This window comes from Delphinus delphis, chromosome 16 (assembly GCF_949987515.2).
Source record: "Delphinus delphis chromosome 16, mDelDel1.2, whole genome shotgun sequence".
Lineage (NCBI taxonomy): Eukaryota > Metazoa > Chordata > Mammalia > Artiodactyla > Delphinidae > Delphinus > Delphinus delphis.
Genome location: NC_082698.1, coordinates 36,593,077 through 36,619,509, shown reverse-complemented (window position 1 = coordinate 36,619,509; position 26,433 = coordinate 36,593,077). Strand labels below are relative to the sequence as shown.

General features: G+C 41.7%; 1 pseudogene; it reads right to left on the bottom strand.

Annotated features, from left to right (window-relative positions):
- Window positions 1–10,866: 10,866 nt before the first annotated feature.
- Window positions 10,867–26,433, bottom strand: part of LOC132439814 (SNW domain-containing protein 1 pseudogene) — a 65,478-nt pseudogene continuing 49,911 nt past the window's right edge.

Here is a 26,433-nt window from a genome sequence, read left to right as displayed (position 1 = left end):
ATACATCTGAAAAAAAAAAGTGCAAACATTTTATACCAAAAAAAAAAAAAAAGAATGAACATGTATTCGATTGAGAGTTTCAAGTTTTGGTTCAATCATCTGTTCCAGTCTCCAGGGCTTTTAATTGATTTTCAATGGTACGTTGCTGGCCTGTAATAAGTGGGAAATCAGAAGCTAACCATTGAGATGTTCTAAGGGATGAGAACAAGTGTTTAGGACTTCCCTGGTGGCACAGTGGTTAAGAATCCACCTGCCAATGCACAGGACACGGGTTCGATCCCTGGTCCAGGAAGATCCCACACGCTGAGGAGCAACTAAGCGGGTGAGCCACAACTACTGAGCCTGTGCTCTAGAGCCCTTGAGCCACAACTACTGAGCCCGTGTGCCGCAACTACTGAATCCCACACGCCTAGAGCCCGTGCTCTGCAACAAGAGAAGCCACCGCAGTGAGAAGCCCACGCACTGCAACCAAGAGTAGCCCCTGCTCGCCGCAACTAGAGAAAGCCCGTGCACAGCAACGAAGACCCAACGCAGCCAAAAATAAATAAATTAATTAATTAAAGAAAAAAAGAAACAAGTGTTCACCCACTAGAGTGGCTGCTGAAACCAAGTGGTTGTGAAGATCACTGCTGTAGGGAAGGTCTTATGGAAAAGACGACAGGTCAGACACATGGATTGTTACTCATCATACTGTTTCACTAACATCTGAAACTTCTAAGAGGTTGTTATACAAGTTAAGACTTGACAATAAAGTATTATACATCACCCAGCAATTTCACTTCTAGGTTTTAAGCAAAGTTAATAAACAGATGGTGATGATAATAATAATAGATACACATAAAAGGATATACTCCGGAGAACTATTTATAATAGCCAAATATTGTAAACAGCATATATGTCCGTCAGTAAGGGACTGGTTAAGTAACTTATAGCACATCAATAAAATGAAATATTATTAGGTATTAAAAATGATTTGCTTTGTATTTATTGATTTGGAAATAAATTCACAATATAATGCTAAGTAAAAAAGTAAGTTACAAAATAGCTCATATAGTAAGGGCTTATTTTTATAAAAATGTACTTCATGTAACTAGAAAAAGACTGAAAGCATATTAACCAAAATGTATCCGGTCATTATATGTGCATGGTGAGGTTATAAATGATTTTTTGTCTTTATTCTGCATTCTGAATTATTTTACAGCGAACCTGATTTCTTATACAATCAGAAATTTATCTGTGTGTGTGTATATACATACGTATGGGGGTGTATATACAGAGACAGAGACAGAAACAGAGACAGAAAAATTTTTATGCTGAAAAATACCTAATTTCTCAAGAAAAACAAGACATAAGTGATCCAGAAGCAATAGTTTGGAATGAACCGCACACAGATAATTCAAGACAGGAAGCTTTTAGAAGCTCCGTGATAGCAGGGAAAGAAATCAGGCCTTGCAGCTTGGAGATGAGATAGGAGGATATCTGTCTCCTTGGATAGGACCACAGTCTAACTCATTATGCTTCAGCAGCCCCTAATAACCTGTTATTTTACTCTCTCTTTCCTCTCCGGTTGCTGCTGGATGTAAAAGTGAGTGATGGAAAAGTTAAAGAAGGGGGAAGAGAATCAGGACTGCTGTGTTATGATGGTCCAGCTTCATGGGCATACAACCTATACAGTCGCACAGAATCTGGCGCTCAGAAGCATTAAACTTGGTTCAACTCAGCTGTCACTGTCTTAAAATTCCTAATAATTTTATCTTTGAATTTGCATATTGTAAGTGAAGTCCAATGGGACAATGAAGCATGCATGTGAGCAGAGAGCTACGGATTCTTCAGTCTGCAATTCTGTGCGTTTCCATTTGCACATAGTCTTAGAGATGCCCCAGGACACAGAATTCCAGTAGACTCTTGTGTGGGAGTCCAGTAAGACTCAGACTGAGTACCAGGTAAGTGTGTTACACCTACAACTGAGTGAGCACGTGCACAGGGGAGTGAGAGAGAAAGACCATGCTTTCCTTTCAAACCAAAACTTGCTTCAAATGCAGAAGAAGGCAATGGTGTTTTAAGAAAGACAAAGGGCCGAGTATTCCTATCAGATCCTTTCTTACTCGTGTTGCTTCTCTGGATTAGCTGATCACTTAATGCTTAAAATGATGACACAGAAGGAAAGTAAAAGGTAGGGCTACCGGTAATATAAAGATGAACGGCAGATTTGTGCTACTAATTTAACATTTCCATTTTCTTTACTCAGAACAACACTAAATAGTAAATTTAAAACACCGTGAAAAACCGAGACCGCTGAAAAAAGGAAAAGCTTCCCATTTTAGTACGTTTACCGGCCCTTTTTTCCCTGCCTTTCGAACAAGGGGTCCTGCATTTTCATCTTGCACCAGGCCCTGTAATAATGTTGCTAGTCCTGGCGATAGGAAAGAGAAAAGGGACGGTATAGGGCAGCGATCACCAACCTTCTCGGCACCAGGGACCAGGGGCCGGTTTCGTGAAGACAATTTTTCCACGAAGCGGGGCGGGGTAGGGTGAGGTGGGGGATGGCTCAGGAGGCAATGCGGGCGATGGGGAGCTGCCGATGAAGCTTCGCTCACTCTCGCCCTGCTCACCTCGTGCTGGGTGGCCCTGTTCCTAACAGGCCGCGGGCTTGTGTCCGCAGCCCGGGGGTTGGAGACCCCTGGTATAGGGTGCTAAATTCTAAGTCCCAGAAGGTACTGGGATGGAGTTTGATGTGCAGAGTACAGAGAGGGATCAACCCTTGTGGGCAGGATTAGGCAGAGTGAGCTGGGCAAACAGATATAGGCCTGACAGGCCTCAGCCAATCCCCAGGGAAATAGGCGGGCCTTTACGCACCTCCCTCCGTCAATCATTGGATATGGGCACCGCTGGAGGGGCGAGCTCTCGTGAGAGGCAGCTCTGCGCAGGTGAGGGGGACCCTGCGGACACTGACAGCTGATGTTCACCCTGCAGCTGAGGCCCTCCAGATGGCACACCTCCGTATTCACCAGAGTCCCGTTCTTGTCCTCCACACTGAGCACTGTATGGGATGATATCTATCAAAGGGACATCAAAAGTTGTCCTTCCCCTTTCACTGATTTAAGAAACCAGACAACGTGCTATAGTAGATCCGATGCTAGGTTAATAATTATATCAGAGTTTGGAGTACTGAAACATAGTCACAACGAAAATGCAGAGAACGATAACATAAACTACCCGGCTGAGTGTATAAATTTAACTTTAATTAAAATATTGCAGAACTTTTTCTAAAGCATGAGCTAACTGCAACAGACTTAGACTAGTTTTAATTCGGTACAACAATAACAGGAAACTCTACGATGTTTCTTAACATCCTAAAGATTGCTAGACTAGTACAAAAAGTCTATTATTTTCTCCTAACCACTAGGCCTTCGATTTAAGTGAATAATGATTTCTTGGATATAGCCTCAGTATCAAAATAGTTAAGTTATCCTTAGCCCAGGGTTTCTCAGTCGAAGCACTATTGACATTTCGGACCTGATAATTCTTTGTCCTGGGGGCTGTCCTGTGCGTTGCAGGATGTTAAGCAGCGTCACTGGCCCCTGCTCAGAATGTCTCCAGATGCTGCCAAAGGTGCCCCCGGAGAGCAAAGTCAGCCTGTTTAGGACCACTGATCTAATCAACCATCAAATTCTGCTATCCTACCTTATACATATCTTTCAAACGCTGCCACGGAGCTCCACTGCCTTTATCATTTATCATTCATGACAACACTTCTCTCCTGGACTGCAGCCAAAACCCTCCTAACTGATTTTCCTGAATTCACACTTGGCTGCCTTCAGTATATTCTACACTCCATGGTCCAAGTGTCCTCCTCACTAGAACACAAATCAGATCCTCATGCTTCAAACTTTTTTTTTTCCCGTTGCGGAGCACAGGCTCCAGACGCGCAGGCCCAGCGGCCATGGCTCACGGGCCCAGCTGCTCCACAGCATGTGGGATCTTCCCGGACCGGGGCACGAACCCGTGTCCCCTGCATCGGCAGGCGAACTCTCAACCACTGCGCCACCAGGGAAGCTCACTTCAAACTTTTTAACATGACTTATGAGACCCTGCATAAGTTGGTCCTTCTTAGCATCTCTCCTTTCTTCCCATCTGGTGCAAGCCTCCCTCATTCTTTTAGTCTCAAGATAATAGTCAACTCCTCCAGGAAGGCTTCCTTGACTACCTGAGTCTGGGCTTGATACCTTTCTTAAGTATTTCCACTACATGCTGGACCCTTACCACACTGTGTGGCAATGTTCTTTGCATTTGTTTGTATTCTCCACTAGACCCTTGCTCTGTGACAGCAAAGACCATGTCTGTCTTATCTTGCATTGAATCCCAAATATCTAGTACCATAGCTTCCATGTATGCGGTGCTCATTAAACATTGTTCAAGGTTCAAGGTACGAAAGGAAGGAAATTAGGAGGGAAGGCAGGCTGAGAGTTGCTAGAGAAGTCACTGGAAGATAAAGAAGTGAAATGGTTGAGTAGCAACTTCAAGAACGTGAATGAGAAAGGAAGAAGAAGAACAGATGGCATCTATGTAGGAGCACGTGGCTAGATACGGTACAGTAGAGGTGTGAAGAACCTGAGCTTATAAGCTGAGAGAAAGAATTAGTAAAAGAGAGATGCAGAAGTTGGAAATGTGGAAGAACATAGGACAACTAAGAGGAAAGCACCCCAAACGATAATAAGATATTTTGGTGTTGTAAATCATAATCTCTCCTCTCCACTAAATTGTTTTGGGGGGTTTAATATTTGTGGGACTACGTTTATTTCTTGTGACTTTTTTACCTTGTTCTGTTATTTTGTTTTCTGTTTGATGGGTTTTTTCCAACTGATCTGAATAGTCATATCAAACTGTAGGTATGTAAAATTCAAAAGTAACACCTGAGATTCTTGCCCACACATGTGAGTAGGCTTGTCAGAGGTAAAATTTAATAACCACATACATATGCTTCTTTTTTTAATATATAAATTTATTTATTTTTTTATTTTTGGCTGTGTTGGGTCTTCGTTGCTGCGTGTATGCTTTCTCTAGTTGCAGTGAGCAGGGGCTACTCTTCATTGCGGTGCGCGGGCTTCTCATTGCAGTGGCTTCTGTTGTTGTGGAGCACGGGCTCTAGGCGCACAGGCTTCAGTAGTTGTGGCATGTGGGCTCAGTAGTTGTGGCTCATCGGCTCTAGAGCAAAGGCTCACTAGTTGTGGCGCATGGGCTTAGTGGCTCCGCGGCATGTGGGATCATCCCGGACCAGGGCTCCAACCCGTATCCCTTGCACTGGCAGGTGGATTCTTAACCACTGTGCCACCAGGAAAGTCCTGAAATATGATTCTTAACATAGATATTGTGTTTGGTAACAAGATGTCTTGAAGAAAAAATATGTAAGCAATGCACATTAACGAACAGAGGGAGTAAATAAATAAGAATGACTACTTTAATAGCCTGCACAACTTTAAGCTTATATAAATTTTATGTGTAAGGAAGCATCATCAGTTACAAGGTAAGAGTGAAATATGATTTTTAAATGCCCTGGATTATAAATGGTAGCATTGTCTGTAAAGCAAAAACCAGCAAGCAATATAAACGTCCATCAATAAAAATGTTTTAAATAAATTATGGAAACATCCATATGGTGAAATTTTAAGCACCTACCTTTCAGTGAGGTAGAGCCATATGTGCTGATATGGAAATATTTCCAAAAGATATTATTAAGCAAAAAAAAAGTTCAAAACAGTGTGTATAATATGATCCCATTGGTGTAAATGAAAAGAACATGCTTTATATATGGACATAAGGTTTTTAAAAAATTTTCTGGACAGATCTCAAGAAACTATTTTATGAGATTAACTTTAGGCAGTGAAACAGGGATTCAGGAAGTGAGGAGAAAAAGGCTTTATCTTATATGTTTCTGTATTGTTTGAATTTTTACCTTCCAGATGTATGGTTTAACCTTTAAGCATATTATTTAAATCAAAGAGAAGGGAACACTCCCAAACTCATTTTATGAGACTAGCATTATCCTAATACCAAAACCAGAAAAGAATATTACTAGAAAAGAAAACTACAGGCCAATATTCCTGATGAGTATAGATGCAAAAATTCTGAATAAAATACTAGCAAACTGAATTGGCAGCATATTAAGAGGATCATTCACCAGGTTCAAGTGGAATTTATTCCTGGGATGCAAGGATGGTTCAACATACACAAATCAATCAATGTGACACATCATATTAATAGAATGAAAGAAATGAATTGTATGATCATCTCAATAGACACAGAAAAAGCATTTGACAAAATTCAACATCCATTTATGATAAAAACTCTTAACAAATTGGGCATGGAAGGAACATATCTCAGCATAATAAAGCCATAAGTCACAAGCCCACAGCTAATATCATGCTCAATGGTAAAAGGCTGAAAGCTTTCTTCTAAAATGAGGAACAAGACAAGGGTGGCCACTCTCATCACTCCTATTCAACATAGTCCTAGAAGTCCTAGCCTTGGCAATCAGGCAAGAAAAATTAATAAAAGGTATTAGAATTGGAAAGGAAGAAGTAAAATTGTCTCTATTTGCAGATGATATGATTTTATATATAGAAAATCCTAAAGACACAACCAAAAGGCTCTTAGATCTAATCAATGAACTCAGTAAGTTGCCGGATATAAAACTAACATACAAAAATCAGTAGTGTTTGTATACACTAACAATAAAATTTCCAAAAAAGAAATAAAGAAATTGATCCCATTTACAATAGCCTCAAATACAGTAAGTTTAACTAAGGGCATGAAAGATCTCTATGCTGAAAACTACAAGACATCAGTGAAAGAAACTGAAGAAGACACAAATAAGTGGAAAGATATCCCATGTTTGTAGACTGGAAGAATTAACATTATTAAAATGTCAACACTATCAAAAGCCATCTATATATTCAATGCAATTCCTATCAAGAATCCAATGGCATTTTTTACAGATGTAGATAAAACACTCTTAAAATTTATAAGGAACCACAAATGACCCTAAATAGCCAAAGAAATCCTAAGAAAGAGGTATCACACTTCCTGATTTCTAACTATAATATAAAGCTGTACTCATCAAAACAGTTTGGTACTGGCATAAAAACAGACACATAAACCAGTGGAACAGAACTGAGAACCCAGAAATAAACCTAAGCATCAACTAATGTTTGAAAAGGGAGCCAAGAATATTCAATGGAGAAAAGACAGTCTCTTCAGTAAATAGTGCTGAGATAATTGGATATTCACATGTAAAAGAATAAAACTAGACCCATATTTTAGACCACTCACAAAAATTACCTTGAAATGGATTTAAGGATTAAATATAAGACCCAAAACTATGAAACTACTAGAAGAAAACATAGGAATAAAGTTCCTCAACATGGGTCTTGGTAATGGTTTTTTGGATATGTCACCTAAAACACAAGCGACAAAATAAAAAATAAACAAGCAGGACTACATCAAACTAAAAAGCTTCTGCACAGCAAAAGAAATCATCAACAAAGTGAAAAGAATGGGAAAAAATATTTGCAAACCACGTATCTGATAAAGGGTTAATATCCCAAACATACAAAGAATGCACACAACTCAATAGTAAAAAAACAAATAACCCAATTTAAAAAATGAGCAAAGGGGCTTCCCTGGTGGCGCAGTGGTTGAGAGTCTGCCTGCCGATGCAGGGGACACGGGTTCGTGCCCCGGTCCGGGAAGATCCCACATGCCGCGGAGTGGCTGGGCCCATGAGCCATGGCCCATGAGCCTGCGTGTCCGGAGATTGCACTCTGCAAGGGAGAGGCCCCAACAGTGACAGGCCCACGTACCGCAAAATAAAAAAAAAAAAAATGAGCAAAGGACCTAAATAGACATTTCTTCAAAGAAGATATACTAAAGACCAACAGGTACATGAAAAGATGCTCAACATCACTAGTTGTTAGGGAAATGCAAGTTAAAACCACAATGAGCTATTACCTCACACGTGTTAAAATAGTCATCATCAAAAAGATAAGAGATAACAAATGCTGGTATGGATGCAGAGAAAAGGGAACCCTTGTGCACTGTTGATGAGATTGTAAATTGGTACAGCCACCATAGAAAACAGTAGGGATAAAAATAGAACTACCATGTGATCCAGAAATTCCACTGTTGGGAATAGATCCAAAGACAATGAAAGCACTAACTAGAAAAGATATCTGCACCCCCATGCTCATAGCAGCACGATTTTTAATAGCCAAGACGTGGATGGATGAATGGATAAAGAAGGTGTGGTATGTATATACAATGGAATATTATTCAGCCAGAAAAAAAACGAGGAAATCCTACCATTTGCAACAATATGAACAGACTTTGAAGGCATTCTGCTAAGTGAAATAAGTTAGAGAGAGAAAGACAAATACTGTATAATCTTAAATATATGTGGAATCTAAAGCAACAACCAAGCACATATAAAAAGAGATCAGACTTATGGTTACCAAGGTGGGGGGTGGGGAGGGAAAGGGAATTGGAGGAAGGTGGTCAAAAAATACAAACTTCCAGTTATAAGATAAATAAGTACTAGGGATGTCATGAACAATATGATGACTACAGCTAACAATGTTGTATGATATATAGGAAAGTTAAGAGAATAAATCCTAGGAGTTCTCATCATGAAGAGAAAAGTTTTTATCTTTTTTCTTTTCTTTCCTTTTTATTGTAGTTATATGAGAAGACGGATGTTAGCTGAACCTATAGTATATGTAAATCAAATCATCATGCTTACAAACTATTATATATAAAATAGATAGACAACAAGGTCCTAATGTATAGCACATGGAACTAAATTCAATATTCTGTAATAAACCATAATGGAAAAGAATATATATATTCAGTTATATATATATATATATATATATATATATATATACACACACACACACACACACACACATATAAAAAAATTGAATCACTTTGCTGTACACCAGAAACTAACACAACACTGTAAATCAACTATACTTCAATAAAAAAAATCATGCTGTATGCCTTAAAATTATATAGCGATGAATGTCAATTAGTTCTCCATAAAACTGGAAAAAGAATTAACTGCCCAATAGGCACTGATCCTCTGAACTGACAAGTCACTGTGCAGGCTGCTTTCCTCGTCTCTGTCTCCAGTTCTCTTGGTTGCTTCCTGGTGTGTCACCCTTTTCTCCTCTGAGCCTATTGTGCTCAGGTATCCTCCTCTCAGCCTCTCCCAGGAACCTCTGAAAACAGGCCTTTGCTGCCAGCCACAATCCTCTTTTCTGGTTCCCAGCTGCCCTTCTTATAGAAGCACTAAGCTCACTTCCAGAACTTTCCTCTCATGGGAATGATGAAAGCTTCCACATGTAAGAACAAAGATGAAAGAGATGCCTTTTAACTCTATGACCTCCTCACTCCCAGAACATAAGATCCATAATCCAGATGGGAGAAAAATCAGACTCAACCATCATATTATTTTAAACAAATCTACAGTTTATTTTGACACATAATCAACGAATCCTTATTGTAGCAAAAACAAACATCCTGCTTCTTTCCTGCATTATCTATTTGTTATGGGGGGGTACATCGATGCTTTTATTTATTTTTATTTCTTATTTTTGTGGTACTCGGGCCTCTCAACTGTTGTGGCCTCTCCCGTCGTGGAGCACAGGCTCCAGACGCGCAGGCTCAGCGGCCATGGCTCACGGGCCCAGCCGCTCCACGGCATGTGGGATCTTCCCGGACCGGGGCACAAACCCGTGTCCCCTGCATCGGCTGGCGGACTCTCAACCACTGTGCCACCAGGGAAGCCCGATGCTTTTATTGATGATGCTATCAAGTGAAGATATGTAGTGCAAATCAGTTTCTTTGGCTGCCAAGGGAGTGTTGCCAGAGAAGAGCAACAGAGTTCAATTTGAATGAAGGCACCTCTAGAGGAGAGAGCGAGCACATGCAGATTTCAAGTGTGGCTTTATTCCAAATGTAAATGAGATGAATCATCTCAGTGTACACACGTTTCACTTAAGTATAGTCAAGGCTATGCCCTTGGGTAAAAGGAAAAGAGGAAACATGACCAAATGAGATGAGAGAATCCCTGTATTTATGCTCTTTCTGTCCTTCAACCTAGAAATCAGCCTCCACTACCACAGCCAAGTGCAAAATGAAGCAAAAGAAGTTAAACTCTACGCTTTAAGCTTCCAACGGCTCAGTATTCTGGTGAGCCGAGATGTTTTCAAGGACTATTTTGAGCTTATATATTTGTCCTTCGTGGGATGAGCTGCTTATGAAAATAAATGTCTGGCAGAGCCATAATATTTAGCTGAAAAATGTCCTAACCCTCCAGGTTTATGTGGCAGAGATTATAGGAGACCACTACCCAGGACTTTTAAGTGTCAGGAAATCACATTCCTTGCAAAGAAAAAGATATCCGATCAGTCAAAGGAAACACACACACATGCACAAAACATATATTTACACATATATTTTCACAATGACAGGTTCAGAACTAGAACGAAGCTGACTTAGAAAAAAAGACAAGCCAGGTCATCTGATAATAAATCGAGAAGAAAGTCCCACCTACCTGGTTACTGCCCGGGTGCAGATGGTAACAAGGAAACAGCCAGCCACAATCATCCAACCCCATCCTCCATCCGGTGGGGAGGTAGACCGAGCTCTATTTACTTTTGCCATGGTTTCAGTTCTTTTTTCTTCTTTTCCAAGTTACTCCAACAGCCCAGTTATGATCTTGAAGGGTCTGCTGTCCAGTGATTTCCTGTTGGCATTCAAGACTGGTATAGAATGCTACCTGGAACATGGGTTACTGGCCATCTAAAACCAAAAATCAGGACATAGTTGCATTTTATTGCCATATCCAAAGACAGTTTTTCACTTGGTAAAAATGATTATTACTTTCCTGTTAAATATGATTATTTGTTAACTGTGATTACTAGCCTAGTGCAAAGACCATTAGTTGTCCTTGGAACCTCTCCCCCTTCTTCCTTTTTTAATAACAGATCTTCTCAACTTTTAGCCAAATCCATGACGACAGTTTGGATACCATACCTTGAAGGTAGATGTGGCAACGTGGTTTAGTCTAGACTAAAGGAATATGAGCAAAATATTACATGCCACTGCGGGTTCCTCAGCTCAAAGGCAAAGGCACTTTCTTAAGACTTCCGCCACCTCCTTTCCCATAGACTGGAATGTGGATGTGGGGATGAGACAGTTCCAACCACACAGGCCCAGACATCGCCCAAGGGGCTGGCAGAGCTACAAGACAGAAGGAGTCTGGGTCCTCAAACGACTCTGGGGGAAGAGGTGCCTCTCCAGCTCCCGACTTCACACACCCCTCACTGTTACACCGAAGTTAAATAAGCCTCAGCTTTATTTGAGGCTCTCCATTCTGGAGTCTTTCTGTTACAACAGCTTAGGCTATGTCTTAATTATTATACTGAATGATTCTGACAGTAACTGCGTTGGCCTTTATGACCAAGAATGCTCTAATTCTTAGATGGAAAAAATTGAAGCAAGAAGAGAATGAAAAATAAGTGAAACAGAATAGAAAGCCCAGAAGCTAGCACATAATAATTCAATACAACTAAATAAGGAAGCAAAGAGGGATGGGGAAAAAAAGGATTATTTGCTACCTCCCATTACAACTCTCCATTTAATTCCTTTTTTAAAAAAATAAACTTATTTATTTTTGGCTGCACTGGGTCTTCTTTGCTGTGTGCGGGCTTTCTCTAGTTGTGGTGAGCGGGGGCTACTCTTCGTTGCGGTGCGTGCGCTTCTCATTGCAGTGGAGCATGCGCTCCAGGGCACGTGGGCTTCAGTAGTTGTGGTGCATGGGCTCAGTAGTTGTGGCTCGCGGTCTTAGCTGATCCATGGCATGTGGGATCTTCCTGGACCAGGACTCGAACCCATGTCCCCTGCATTGGCAGGTGGACTGTCAACCACTGCGCCACCAGGGAAGTCCCTCCATTTATTTCTTAACCTTCTAGATAGATCAGAGTTAAATGTAAAAAAGAAGTCATTTAGAATCTAGGAGAAAACATATGCAAATAATTATCTAACCTCTGGATGGGAAAAGGACTCCCTGAGATGTAAAGTAATGTTAGCAAACCAAGGGAAAATTTTGTTGATTTGTCTAAATTAAAATTTAACATGTCTATACACCAAAACATGTAATAAATAAGACCAAAAGGTAAACCATAGACTTGGGGGGAAAAAAAAAGCAACACATGATTCAGAGAAGTAACATCTGCAACATTAGTTCATTCAACTACCAACACTTATGGAGGATCTAATGTGTGTTAGGCATTATTCTGGACACCGAGGATTCAGTGATAAGCAAGACACACAGGGCTCCTTGTGGTAGACAGTTTCTAAGCTACCCCTACGGTCTCACATCCTGTTGTTCTTGTCCTTGTGTAATCCCTTCCATGGAGTGTGGGTGGGACCTGTGACTTGCTTCTAACCAGAATATGGCACAAGTGATGACACATGATTCCCATGATTAGGTCATACTGAATAAGACTCAGCCTTGCTAGTCGACTCACTCTCCCGCTGGCCTTGAAGAAGCAGGCTGCCGTGTTGCACACTGCCATGGAGAAGGCCACGTGGCAGGGAACTATGGGTAGCCAGTAGGAGCTGAGGACAGCCTCAAAAGCTAAAGTGACAGCAAAAAGCTAAAGCTCTCAGTCCTACAACAGAAGGAAATGAATTCTGCCAACATGCCAAGTGAGCTTGGAAGCAGACTTCTTCCCTAGTTGAGCCTCCAGTTGAGAACACACTCTGGCTGACACTTTGATTGCAGCTTTGTGAGACCCTGAGCCAAGCCAGCCAGGCCCAACTAAGCGCGGCCTGAATGTGGTCCCACAAGAACTGTGAGATCAAGTGTTTCTTACGGTATACTTTGGCATGTCAATCAAGCTTCTTAATTACAGTTAGGGATGAATTTTTTAAGAGACTAAATCAGAGTTTTAACAGGTGATTTTTCCACTGGATTGAGCCAATCACCCAATTTGGGGTACAATTTTATAATGATCACCAGAAGAAATTTTAAATAATATTGATTAAACGAAACATCAGGGACTTCCCTGGTGGTCCAGTGGCTAAGACTCTGTGCTCCCAATGCAGGGGGCCCAGGTTTGATCCCTGGCCAGGGAACTAGATCCCGCATGCTGCAACTAAGAGTTTGCATGCTGCAACTAAGACCCAGCACAGCCAAATAAATACATAAATAAAATGAATATTAAAGAAAAAAAAAGATCTGCTCTTTATAAATAAATAAATAAAACATCATTTCAAATATGACTAAGCATGCATTGTTTGGTGACCACAGACCACGCACCACCTGGTAAATCATGGACAAACCAAACTGTCTAATAAAGAAAAATTTACTTTAAAACCATGACTTTCTCAAGAAAATGGCTCCTGTGTGCCGCAACTAAGACCCAGCGCAGCATGAATGAATGAATGGATAAATAGATAAATATTAGAAATACAACAAGGGATGCAAAGTTGAAAAAATTAAAAAAATAAAAGACCCCAGAGAGCTACTTTGCCCCTTCTGCTGTACGATGTCACAGTAAAAGCATGGCATCTATGAACCAGGCAGTGGGTTCCCACCAGACACTGAATGTGCCAGCTCCTTGATCTTGGACTTCCCAGCCTCTAGAACTAAGAGAACTAAAGGTCTGTTTAAGCCACCCAGGCTGTGAGATTTTTGTTACAGCAGCCTGTACCAGCTAAGATATCTAAAACTACAGATTTCCAAGTCGTCTTGAAAAACTGAGAGTGCTAAAGATACTGGTCTGGCATTCCTTCTTGGCAGCCATCAGCTGGAGTCAAGTATGACATCCTTCCTTTGGATAACGCCTGTACAGCCCCTTCAGCCTGCCCCTGACCTCCTGTACTGTCCAATCCCTGTGCTGTTTCACTCATGTACAACACCTGCCTGACTCCTTTAGGCAATAAGATCTTCCACTTCTGCCTATACTGTGTTGCCATAAATCAAAGTTTGTTGAACAGCCATACGTGAGTCATGTTTATGGCATGCTTGACGCCTAGCACTCTGGCGATTTCAACAGGACTAGCACTGGTGATTCTACCAGCGCCCGCGGACAAACACACACAATGTCATAACTCACCGATTGGACACAAACATGTGTCACGAAATGATAGGATCGGTTGTACAAGTGAAAAAGCCAAAGCTTAGAAAGCTGACTATAGTCCTAGCCTCTTCAGAGTTTTTTCTGTTAAAATAGTCCCCAAGGTTAAATTGTCTTCAATGTAAGATTATAAAGCCATCTACCCATACGTGGACAGTGTGAGACCATCCTCGGTCTGTGCTGCCCAGTGCTGTTGAAAAATTCTGAGACAGGCCAGTGCTATGCAACAGCCCTTTGGAAAGCAACACAGGGCAACGGATCAAGGATTAGAAAGTTATTCATATTCTTTGAAGAGTAATCTCAGTTCTGGGAAGTTATCCTAAGAAAACAATTTAAGAGAAGCTGAACACTACTGGCAAAATAAACAATAGCTGTGCTATGAATAACGTAAAACTGAAACAACGTAAATGCTCAACAACTGGGAAATGTCTAGAGAATTATGATACGTCAAACAAATGGGATAATAGACAATCCTTTAAAATTATAAAGAAGAAGAAAATACTGTAATATGGGAAAACATTTATGATGCAATGCTAAAGCAAAAAGGGGACTCTAAAATTGTGTGTACAATGTGAGGGAAGCTATGTAAAACTTCTGTAAAAGATGTATACTTGTAACTCATAAAGAATGGGGAGAATATGCAAAAAGAAATTTAGGTGGGATGGTATAATTAAGATTCATTTTCGGGCTTCCCTGGTGGCACAGTGGTTGAGAGTCCGCTTGCCGATGCAGGGGACGCGGGTTCGTGCCCCCGTCCGGGCGGATCCCATGTGCCGCGGAGCGGCTGGGCCCGTGAGCCATGGCCGCTGAGCCTGCGCGTCCGGAGCCTGTGCTCCGCAACGGGAGGGGCCACAGCAGTGAGAGGCCCGCGTACCGAAAAAAAAAAAAAAAAATTCATTTTCAAAATTGCATTCTATTCTGAAGAATACTACAATGGTGGATACATGACATTATACATTTGTCAAAGCTCAGAACTGTAGAACACAAAAAGTGAACCCAAATGCAAACTATGGACTTTAGTTAATAATGTATCAATATTTGTTCATCAATTGTAACAAATGTACCACACTAAGCTAAGATGTTAATGACAGAGGAAATTGGTGGGGGAAGGAGAAAGGGTACACAGGAACTCTTTGTACTTTCTGCTCAATTTTTCTGTAAACCTAAAATTTCTTTAAAAAATAAAGTCCATTAATTAAAATAAAATAAAATAAAATCGCATTCAATACCATTTTATATATAATTTTCTGAAATAAATATTTCAGGTTACTCCTGCAGTGTAAATAATGAGCACAAAAATCTCTTTTGTATGGTTTCTCCAGGACTAAAAATAACCATATTATTTACTGACGCTGCACATTGAAAATTAGGTGGGGCTTCCCTGGTGGCGCAGTGGTTGAGAGTCCGCCTGCCGATGCAGGGGACACGGGTTCGTGCCCCGGTCCGGGAGGATCCCACATGCCGCGGAGGGGCTGGGCCCGTGAGCCATGGCCGCTGAACCTACGCGTCCGGAGCCTGTGCTCCGCAGCGGGAGAGGCCACAACAGTGAGAGGCCCGCGTACGGCAAAAAAAAAAAAAAAGAAAAGAAAATTAGGTGATTATCCCATAGAAGACACAGGGAAGGTAACAAGCCTTTGGCAAAATAAAATGTTCTGTTTCTTTAAAAGATATTTAACATCATTAATTTTTACCTTGCCTCTGCTATCCCCAGATGATTCCATTTTTATTTGTTTCAGTTAGACAACCTCCTTTGGCATTCCCACAACTTATAAGTTCAGAACTGATTGGTGAGGGTCTCTCAAAAAAACATAATTGCATAAATCCAAATAAAAATTGTTAAGTAATAGCATAGTGAGCAAAGGTATGTTGTAAGTTAGAGTCAAGCTGGGTAAACCACAGAACAAGGAACATCCTCACACGGTTCCAGGGTGGGGAGAAAGGACTTCTCTGAAAGCATCAGTATGCGAGACTGTTACTAATAATTCCTCATGAATAGTCGCCCTTGAGCCTCACAAGCCTCAGAGATGGGCACGATTTCCCCCCTTTCCACGATGATGAAGCTGAAGCTCTCAGAAGTAAAGGGACTCGCCTGGCAACACTGTATCTGAGGCAAAATAGGGATAAGTAGCTCTGGTGGATTTTGGACAGTATAGTTGCCCATCTGCCCTCCAGATTTCAAAATTGTTGTTGGGCATTTCTGTCAACAAGCCATGGTAAAGCTTACGCACTCATTCATGTGAGTGACCACGACCAAAGGAAGCAGGGGGTGGGGTGGGGTAGCAGGGGAGGTTTAACCACCAGGTTAACTCAAGGGTGTATGGCTGCTCACAAAACATGTGAGTTTCTTTCAAAACAGGTCATGTAATAGATTTATATGTATTCAGAGGAGATGCACAGGTTAAACAAGGCTAACCTAGTTTCCCGGAGACTTTGGAGCAGCCTGTGGTCCCCTTAGAATATCAGCCTGAGCCTCTTGTAAATAATTAACCCACCTGATATGACACAAATATAATGGAAAAGTCTTCACTGAGTTAAGAGAATACCTACAACTATAAGCAAAGAAAGTACGTTTCCATCGTGCAATTCTTCATTTTAGTAAGCAGCCTTCCATTTATTTTATTTTGACATCCAACCACTAAAATATAATTGCATTCTGCATCTCATTTTGGCTTCAGAAAAAAAAATTTTGAAACAAAAGAGGCTCTATATTAGGATGTTCCTCTAAGGTTGCTCCTTAAACAGTACAGTTTGGGATATATTTTCAATTTCACTTTGTCCTCTTTGCTTTCAAAAATCTGATCATGTGCAAAAAATTCTTGCTAACAGTCGATCACCTTCCAGTAAGGCACTCCATTTGTAGGGCAAATCTTTCACATTGCCCTCAGTATAGTTTTCTGAAGTGATCCCTTCTATCAGAAAATCTACACACTTCTTACAGTTAGTATGCAGTTGGAGAAAAGGCACTTATTTGGGTGGGCTCCCAACACTGTCTTTCCATTGTTCTTTCCTTCCTTGATCCTTTCTGCTTATTTCCAGTGCCTTAACCTTTAGCAGTATCCTTACTTTTTACATTGGTTTGCAGACAAAAGAGAAGTAGAGGTGTGCGGCAGAAAGATACCAAGAGTGGGATTCAAGACTACTGGGTCCAAGTGACACTACTTAGTCGTCTGATCCTGCGTGAATCACTTCCTCTCTGCCACTATTTCCTAATCTGTAAAAACAGGGCATCAAATTACTGATGTCTAAACTTTTAACCAGCTGGCTGATTGCTAAGTATCTCTTCCCCAATATCTAAGATACCTGGTAGACTATGCTTATTGTTTATTTCTCTGTGGAACAAGGAAAAGGGTCCCATCCAGAATAAATCCATTTATAAGTAAGAAGTCACAGTATTGTGTTGTAGAGGAAGTTCTCACCACACAGAAAGGGAGAGCAGAAGCCTACACCAAGAGAGGAAGGGGACATTTTTTTTAAAGGAATGTTGATGAGCTGCCCAGATATCTCAGGGACCACGTCTCCCACTCCCTACAGCCTTGACCAGGGGTAGGTATGTGATAGAGAGAAGACATAGGAACCTGAGCAGTTGAGGGGGAAGCTGCAGTAAGAAGGCCTGTGCTGTGTGTCCCATGGATAACAATGGGAAGACACTGCTTCACTGGGTGCCTTTGGCCTATGATGTGTCTGGGCAGAGAGAAAGCCAAGACAGTGTCCACCGACTGTCCCTCACCACCAATCTGGCGCAGGAGTGATCTGAGGCTCTCTCATGTTCTCAGTAGAAGGCAGCTAAGAGATGAGAGGCAGGGCTGGGGCCAAGGGGAAAGTGACTCCGTGGCCAATAACCTGAGCCTAATGGAAATCGTGGCTGATCCTCAAGAACTACAACAAAAAAGGTGAGGAATTTCCCCATGTGCTGGACAGTCAGAGAGTACAAACTACAAGTTCCACCAGCAGCAGATATGTCATCACAGTGCACAATGAGGAGAGAAGCCACTACCTAGAGACCACCAAGATGAGTTTCATCAGCAGGACGCCCAGTGACCAACACTAGGGACAGTTCTGCTTAGGCCAATGAGAATTCATGGATCTGCATGCCAACCACCTCCGCCACTGTTACCATGAGGTCACATGAATTCTCCCCTAAACCAACCACTCATACAGGAGAGGCAGGGATGAACACAATACAGGGGAGAAATGACCTTTACACAGAAATCAACCTTCAATTTGGCTGCTTATTGATTCAAGAAAGACTGAGCTAAATGAAAGACATTACTTTAACCTTGCAAAACCTGCTACAAACTTTTTACATTGAGGTATAAGTTACATACAATAAAACACACCCATTTTAAGTCTACATTTTGATGACTTTTGACAAATGTACACACTCATGTAAAACCACCACAATCAAGATACAGAACATTTTCATCACCCCAAACATTCCCTCACGCTCCTTTGCAGTCGATCTCCACCAACCTCAGCATTGCGTTACCACTGGTTTGCTTTCTGTTGATGTAGATGAGTTTTGCCAGTTGAGAATGTCGTAAATATAGAATCACACAATATGGACTATTTTGCTTCTGGCTTCTTTCACTTCTGACAATTTTTTAAAATAAATTTATTTATTTATTTTTGGCTGCATTGGGTCTTGGCTGCTACACACGGGTTTTCTCTACTTGCAGTGAGCGGGGGCTACTCTTCGTTGCGGTGCTCGGGCTTCTCACCGCGGTGGCTTCAGTAGTTGTGGCACACGGGCTCAGTAGTTGTGGCACACGGGCTCAGTAGTTGTGGCACGGGCTCTAGGTGCGCAGGCTGAGTAGTTGTGGCACGCAGGCTCAGTAGTTGTAGCGCACGGGCTTAGTTGTTCCGCGGCACGTGGGATCTTCCCGGACCGGAGCTCGAACCTGTGTCCCTGCATTGGCAGGCAGATTCTTAACCACTGCACCACCAAGGAAGCCCCTATGATGATGTTTTGAGATTCATCCAGGTTGCTGTGCATACCTGTACTCGATTCCTTTTTACTGCTAAATAGTAATCTGTTTTATGGATATATTACAATTTATTTATCTGTTGATGGACATTAGGATTGTTTCCGATTTTTGACCATTATGAATAAAGCTTATGTGAATATCTCTATACAAGTCTTTTATGGACATAGGTTTTCACTTTCTTGAGTAAATACCTAGGAATGAAATTACTGTGTCATATTGTAAGTGTATATTTAACTTTAGAAGATCAACATGGCTGTATGATATTACCGTAACACATTAGAGCTCCAGTGTGTAATGGAGTCTCATTGTAATTTTAATTTGTACTTTCCTTACTACTAATGATGTTAACCGTTTTTTCATGTTTTATTAGCTATTCATATATCTTCTTCTGTGAAGGCTCTGTTCAAATATCATGCCCATTTTTAATTGGGTTGTTTATCTTATTATTGAGATACAAGAATTCTTTGTATATCCTCGATACAAGTCTTTTGTAGATATATGTATTGCAAATATTTTCTCCTATTCTGTGGTTTGCCCATTCATTTCCCAATGGTGCATCTTGAAGAGCAGAAACTATTAATTTTGGTGAACTGAAATTTATTATTTTTCCTTTTTAGTCAATTGTATTTCTATACATTAGTAGTTGTTGCTGAAACTCAGCCTCTGTTCACCGGTGCCGAACAGAAATGCGGAGACAGAGTTTTGGGTGAAGCAGAAAAGAATAGCTTTTTATTGCTTTGCCAGGCAAAGGGGGCCACAGTGCGCTAATGCCCTCAAAACTGGGTGGCCCGCCCTAGAGGAGGTAGCGAGGAGTCTTATAGTGTTCAAGGAGCAGGGCGTGATCAGCACGTGGATAATTCTTGGATTGGTTGGCGTCAAGATGAAATTTCAAGCATCATCAACCTTCTGGTTTCAACCAGTCTAGGGTCTATGTTCTTGCGGTCAGCAGTTTTCATCTGGTGGGGGTCTGCTTCCTATAAAAACACCTTAGCAATGTGTGTCAGGCCTTATCTGTAGCTTTCAGGGAAAGCTACAGTTCCCCAGCCCAACAGCTATTCTTTGTTTCTACATCTTCACATTTCCCAATCATTAACTTTTGAGTCAGACTTTTACTTCAAAAGACAAGGACACAGGGGCTTGTACACAATTTCATAGTGAACAAATAGAAAGTGGAATTTAAAAATACCACTTTACATTAGGCATTTCATCAAAAGCCATGAGATGCCTAGGAATACTTTTAACATAATATGTGCATTATTTGGACATTCAAAACTACAAAACAGTGCTGAGAGAAATTTATAAAGGCTTGAGAGAGAGGGAGAGCGAGCGAGCAAGCATGTTCATTCCATGGAACACTGAGAAGATGTCATATCTACCCAAGTTGATTGTTTCAGTGAAATGCCAAACAAAGTCCAACAGCCTTTTTTTTTAAAATAGAATCTGACAAGCTGATTCTAAAACTCATATGGAAATGCAAAGAACCTAGAAAATCCAAAATCATTTTCAAAAGATAGAACAAAAGTTGAAGGCTTATACTAACCGATTTCAAAGACTTGTTCTAAAACCAAAGTAATCAAGAGTGATATCAGTATATTAGATTAGTGGAACAGAATAGGGAGTTTAGAAATAGACCCACGTATTTATTCGTATGGGAGGAAAACGACTCTCTAGTGTCACCTCACACCATACACAAAACCTAACTCGAAATAGCATATCTAAACATAAACGCAAAAACTATTAAAAAAAAAAAAACTTCTGGAAGAAAACATAGGAGAAAATCTTCATTATTGGGGGACAGGCGAAGGTTTTTTAGACAGGACATAAAAAGCAAAATGAACTCCCCACTCCTGCCTTCATAGAGGCTTTGAAGAGGTTTAGATTTATTATAGCAACAAAGAAGCTGTTATTTTTTTCACATCTGTGTCATCATATGAGCAAATCTCGACCCTACCACAACTTACTAGAGAAGATTTCCAAATGGACTCTACTATTGCCTCTACAGTGGGAAAGTACTCTTTAACGATACACCGTTTGTACCCCTTAGGGTGTCCCATTTGAAGCTCTTTATTGAGATACTCACTCCTGTCTCCGTAGAAACAAGAGGGAAACTGAGAGATACTATTTCTGATAATGGAAACTCAGTGTCCTCAGCTACGACCTGTTGGCCGAGGACCGTCTGGGCCCATATTCAGCCCATATATATGTCTGTTATCTGTAGCCAAATATCAGCCTCATTCCCAGCCCATCGTCCCACTCCCACCTATCCCATGATACTATATGTTCCTTGCAACCCACGGAAAAAATCGAGCTTTAGTATCTTCTTACATGCTGTTTTCTTTACCTTCAAATTCCTTCCTTCGCCACTTTCCCACCTGACTTATCATTTCTGCTTCAACTGCTTCCACCCCATCTCCATCCTCAAAGTAGTTATCTTCCTGTTACAGACTCTTGGAGCTCTCTGTACCTACCCCTCCTGGCCCTTATCAGATGCACTTTTGTTATCTATTTAACATCTCTCTCTACCACTGGCCTGTTTAACTCCACAGAACAGAAACAACCTTAAGTCATCCTTGTCTCTTCCCCCAATTCTCTCCACCATCTCCAAACCCCAACACACACACACACACACAATGTCTGATGCAGAGTAAGAGCTCTATCAGTGTCTAATAAATGAATGAAATAAGCTCTGCCTTCACCAGAAAGAACCCCAGCGAGTCATAAAAAATAAATTAAAAGCATTAATAACAGTCACTAGTTTTAACATGGTAATTCAATTGAAAGAAACGGGAAAAGAACTTCATCTTCATCAGAAAGGTCTAATCTTCAGACATCAGGCAAGAAAATCAACCATTCCAGCTAGAAAATGAAGAATATTCAGCACAACCGGCTTCCCTCTAAAGGACGCTCACTCAGGAGCAAAGCAGTCTTGTCACAGAGGAACCAGCCAGTACTTAGAGCTCAAGTCTCTGAGTCCTGGGCCAGTGAAGCCACACAGCAATAACAGTAACGACAGTTACTATTTGGGGGCACTTAATCCACGAGGCTCTGAATTCACTATTATACATATGTTATCTCATTTTATCTTTTTTTTTTTTTGTCTAAATGTTTTTATTGGAAACAAACAGTTGCACCAAGCAAGAGCTTACTTTCCCCACTCCAAATTAAAACAGAGCACGATAGGGGCAAACATCATTTGGCAGGACGGTTCCAATATGTGGACATCCTTCTTTCTACTCACTGTGGTTAGGGTAACTTTATTCGTAAGCAGTCACTCTTAGACACAATATTAACCCCAAAGTGTTAATGTCACTCAAAAGGAAGTGGCCTTAATTTCATGTGTGGGGCAGTATGTCCTATAAATGCCCAAAGGTGGGAGAAGCACAAACACAACCCACTCTTTAAAAAAACGAAATAATTCAAAGTAGAATTTTTCCATCCCCCCTTTCTCCTGTCATAAAAAGTAGCGCTGGGCTCTGACACCCAGATTTGGTTTTTATCCTGGTCATTTACAAAGTGTTCCCCCATATGACTTGCATCATTAGGGTTATGAATGATAGTTCATTCACTCTGAAGAAAGTATCTACTCCTTTCTCCTCTTCTCGCCTCCATGCTCATGTTCCTTGGGGCGGCTGCTATCTGAGGGTCTTTTAGGGCCACCGTGCTGTTTGGCTTCTTCCAAAAATGTGTCCAAACCAAAAGGATCCTCCTCAAACTGGACTGGTCCTTCTCGGCCTCTGTCTACGGTCTGAACCAGAAAACTCCTTATTGGGAACAAATCTGTGAGTCTTTATTCTGGCTTCTAGGTCATCACTAACCATGTCCTTGTCCAGATTTTGACTGGGCCTGTAAATATTCTGGGCTATATCTTTACCACCTCTCCAGGCTTGATCATAAACATTGTAAATTTCATCTTCCCCATCTGCAAAACCACTCTCCGTACCCTTGGATTGGTTGAAGAGCCTTTGGTCATACTGAACTTCACTGGAAGTCCGAGGATTGGGCACACCAAGAACAATGACTTCACTGATATCTTGATTTTCATCTGCAGTTTCAACCTATTATCTGGAGCTGCGCTGGAAAGATTCCGGTCGTGCTGTCTCTCTTTTCGCCTGTCACGCCGGATTTCATCCCTCTCACATGCCTCCCCATTCTCTTTTTCCACATGGGTTTTGATCCCAGCTCTTCTCTCCCCCTGGCTTTCTGGGCCATTTCTCTAAGTTTCTCTTCATGTTTCTCCTTTTCTTTTTTGAGCCATCTTTCTCTCTACTTGAGCTCGCATTTCCACAGCTTCACGAGCCTTCCAATCAGCAATATAGAGGGCTTCGGCCAGTTTTGCAAAATTTTCATTGATGTGAACTGTCTGCAGTCCTCTTCCATCAGCCGCCAGACGTTTATCTAATGGAACTGTATAACCCTTTGCATTTTTCCAGTTTGAAATACAGGGAGGAATCTTCCACTCTTGTTGTTCCTTCACGGTCATCTTTCGGCTAGGAGAGTGCATGACAGGTGCAGGAGGAGAAGGTGGTCCCCGGGGAATCTTCTTATTAATCTTGAACCTTGGCGGCTCCATCGGATCTTTCTGCATTTCCACCATTTGAAAAACTCTCTGTTTAGCCCCAGAGTTGAAAGCCACTCCTTGTTGAGACGGTGTGTATTGGATATACTGAGGAGCGGCCAGTTTATCAGCTGCTGCTCGGACTGGCATGGCTGCAGCAACCTTCTGTGATAAAGGATTTTTCTAAGGTTACCCTTGTCTTTTTTCTCTTTAATGCCTTCTTCATCAGGTCTTTGCAGGTCTGGGTCATCTGCATTCATGACTTCTTTGGGAACCACGTCAGTGTACTTGCTATAAATGACCTTGTCTTTTGACTGTCCCTGTCGAGCAGTTGCATCATACTTAATTTTTCCTTCAGCGTGCACCTGAGTGGCCAGTGCATTTGACATTTTTTTTCTCTTGTCCCATATTCAGGGGATACTGGGCCACATGGATCGCTGGAAAACCACCTCCATCTCCAAAGTCCTCTAATAACCGAGGTATCCAGCCTTTCCGGTACCCGCATGGCGGAGGTTCTCTTTGGGAGGAGACCAGTGAGGTCTGTCATGATCTCTGGGATCTTGCCTTTTCTTCAGCCTCAAGCTGGTCCTGGGATAGCTGAGTAGGCGCAGGTAAAAAGCTGGTGAGCACCATCTTCTTCCGCCTCCTCTTCTCATTTTATCTTTATCCCAGCCCTGTGGAGGAGGTATTATAATTTCTGTTTTACAGATAAAGAATGCTCTAACTATCCAAGATTTAGCCTCGGCCTGAGTTCAAAGCTTGTGGTCTTAATCTCTGCATCCCGTTGCTCTCCACTGGCCTCCAAGCTCCCTCCTGGTGGAAGCCATGATTATGTTTGATCTTGTGTCTCCAGCACCCAGAACAGTGCCTGGCATATATTTGCTAAATGCTACGGTGAAATACAAACCTCTTGGGAAAGAGAAAGATATCTTGCCTCCCAGCCCCTGGATATTTTATTACACCCTCTTACCAATGATTAAATGTCTGCTTCTACCCACCCGGGGCTCAAGGGCCCACTGAACACCCTGGCCTAGGGGATGTGCAGTGAAGGGCCATCTTCCAGGTCTGCCATGAGGGAATTCCAACACTTCTGCACGGCCTTTATAACAGTGGAGAAAAGTATCCCAGCTGAGCCTTACAGACTTCTATCCAGGGGCAAACTCAAGCCCCCAAAACAACTGAAAGTCGGGGAGAAGTTAAAGAAACCCCTTCTCTCTCTGCTTGGGCTTAGATTGTCTCTGGCTCAGGGACCCAACTTTTTTTCCACTTGAAGTCTCTGGGTCTTAGGGATGCCTTCTAATGCATATGGACTTATTTATTTTTGTTGCCCAATGATATTACACATACGTTGTGAAAAAAATATATTGTTCTTGGGACTTCCCTGGTGGCGCAGTGGTTAAGAATTCACCTGCCAGTGCAGAGGCACGGGTTCGATCCCTGGTCCGGGAAGATCCCACATGCTGCGGAGCAACTAAGTTCGTGCACCACAACTACTGGGCCTGCGCGCCTAAAGCCGGTGCTCCACAACAAGAGAAGCCACCGCAACGAGAAGCCTGCGCTCCGCTCTCTGCAACTAGCGAAAGCCCACCTGCAGCAACAAAGACCCAACACAGCCAAAATTTAAAAAAAAATTTTTTTTTTAATATATTGTTCTTAAGTGCAGAAATACTTTGCTTTTTTTTTTTTTTTTGCTTTTCCTTTCTGCTTCTCTCTGCTTAGTCCTCAGACAGATTCTGGTAACGGGGGAGTAAATAATTACCGACTTCAACCAGAAATTTTTGGATGTCTGTCAGGACCTTTTGGCACTAAATTGAAACACTAACCTTTGCTAATAAAGCTGCCGACGTTTCTACATTGTCTGTGAGACTTTGAGGGTAGGAAAACTTTACATAAGACGTAGAATAAGCAGCAGGGTGATTTATATGTCATTTGGTCTACAGAAAAGGAGAAAAAGGTACAATTTTTGATTCACAAGAGGCAGAGAGTAGAAAGCAAGTTTCTTTCTCACCCTGTCAGTTCCTAATCCAGAGTCGCTGATTCTAGGCAACAACAGAAAAATGCTTACTCCTGAGTCCAATAGTTTGTTGACAGTGCAATTCAAAACAAGGAGCTTGCCCCCAGTAACCATTTTCTGCAAAAATACAGTTCTTTTCTCTCCTATCTGGAAATACAAGTAAAAGCAGCGATAGGCCTGAGCTGTAGCTAGCCCTCTTTGATAAAAAATACAACATGTAGTTGAATATTCCAGCACTTAGCACAATGTCTGGTATAAAACTGGTGCTCAATATTTGTGGGGTTCAAGGAAGAAATTTTTGTGTCTCACCCAGTGACCTTGCAGAACTCTTTAATTCTAATTTTACACTCAACAGCATATGGAATCATTAAATCAGATGACGTTACATCAGAGGCTTCTTGGCTACAGAGGAGAAACTTGGAGCTAGAGATGCATTTCACAGAATCGTTTTGTTAGTTGACAGAGAACCTTTTATGGAAGAACAGTGCTGCCTGTCTCTACAACATTTTCCTTACTCTGTCATCACTGCTCCCGCCATGTTGTTGACATGGAAGGGGAACCGAGTGAAATATTTCAGTTGGCTGGAAGTTAACCCCTCAAGTCACGGGGTGGTCTGGAGAACTTGTGTTTCAAAGAGAGTGCAGGCAGGGATTCCCTGGCAGTCCAAAGGTTAGG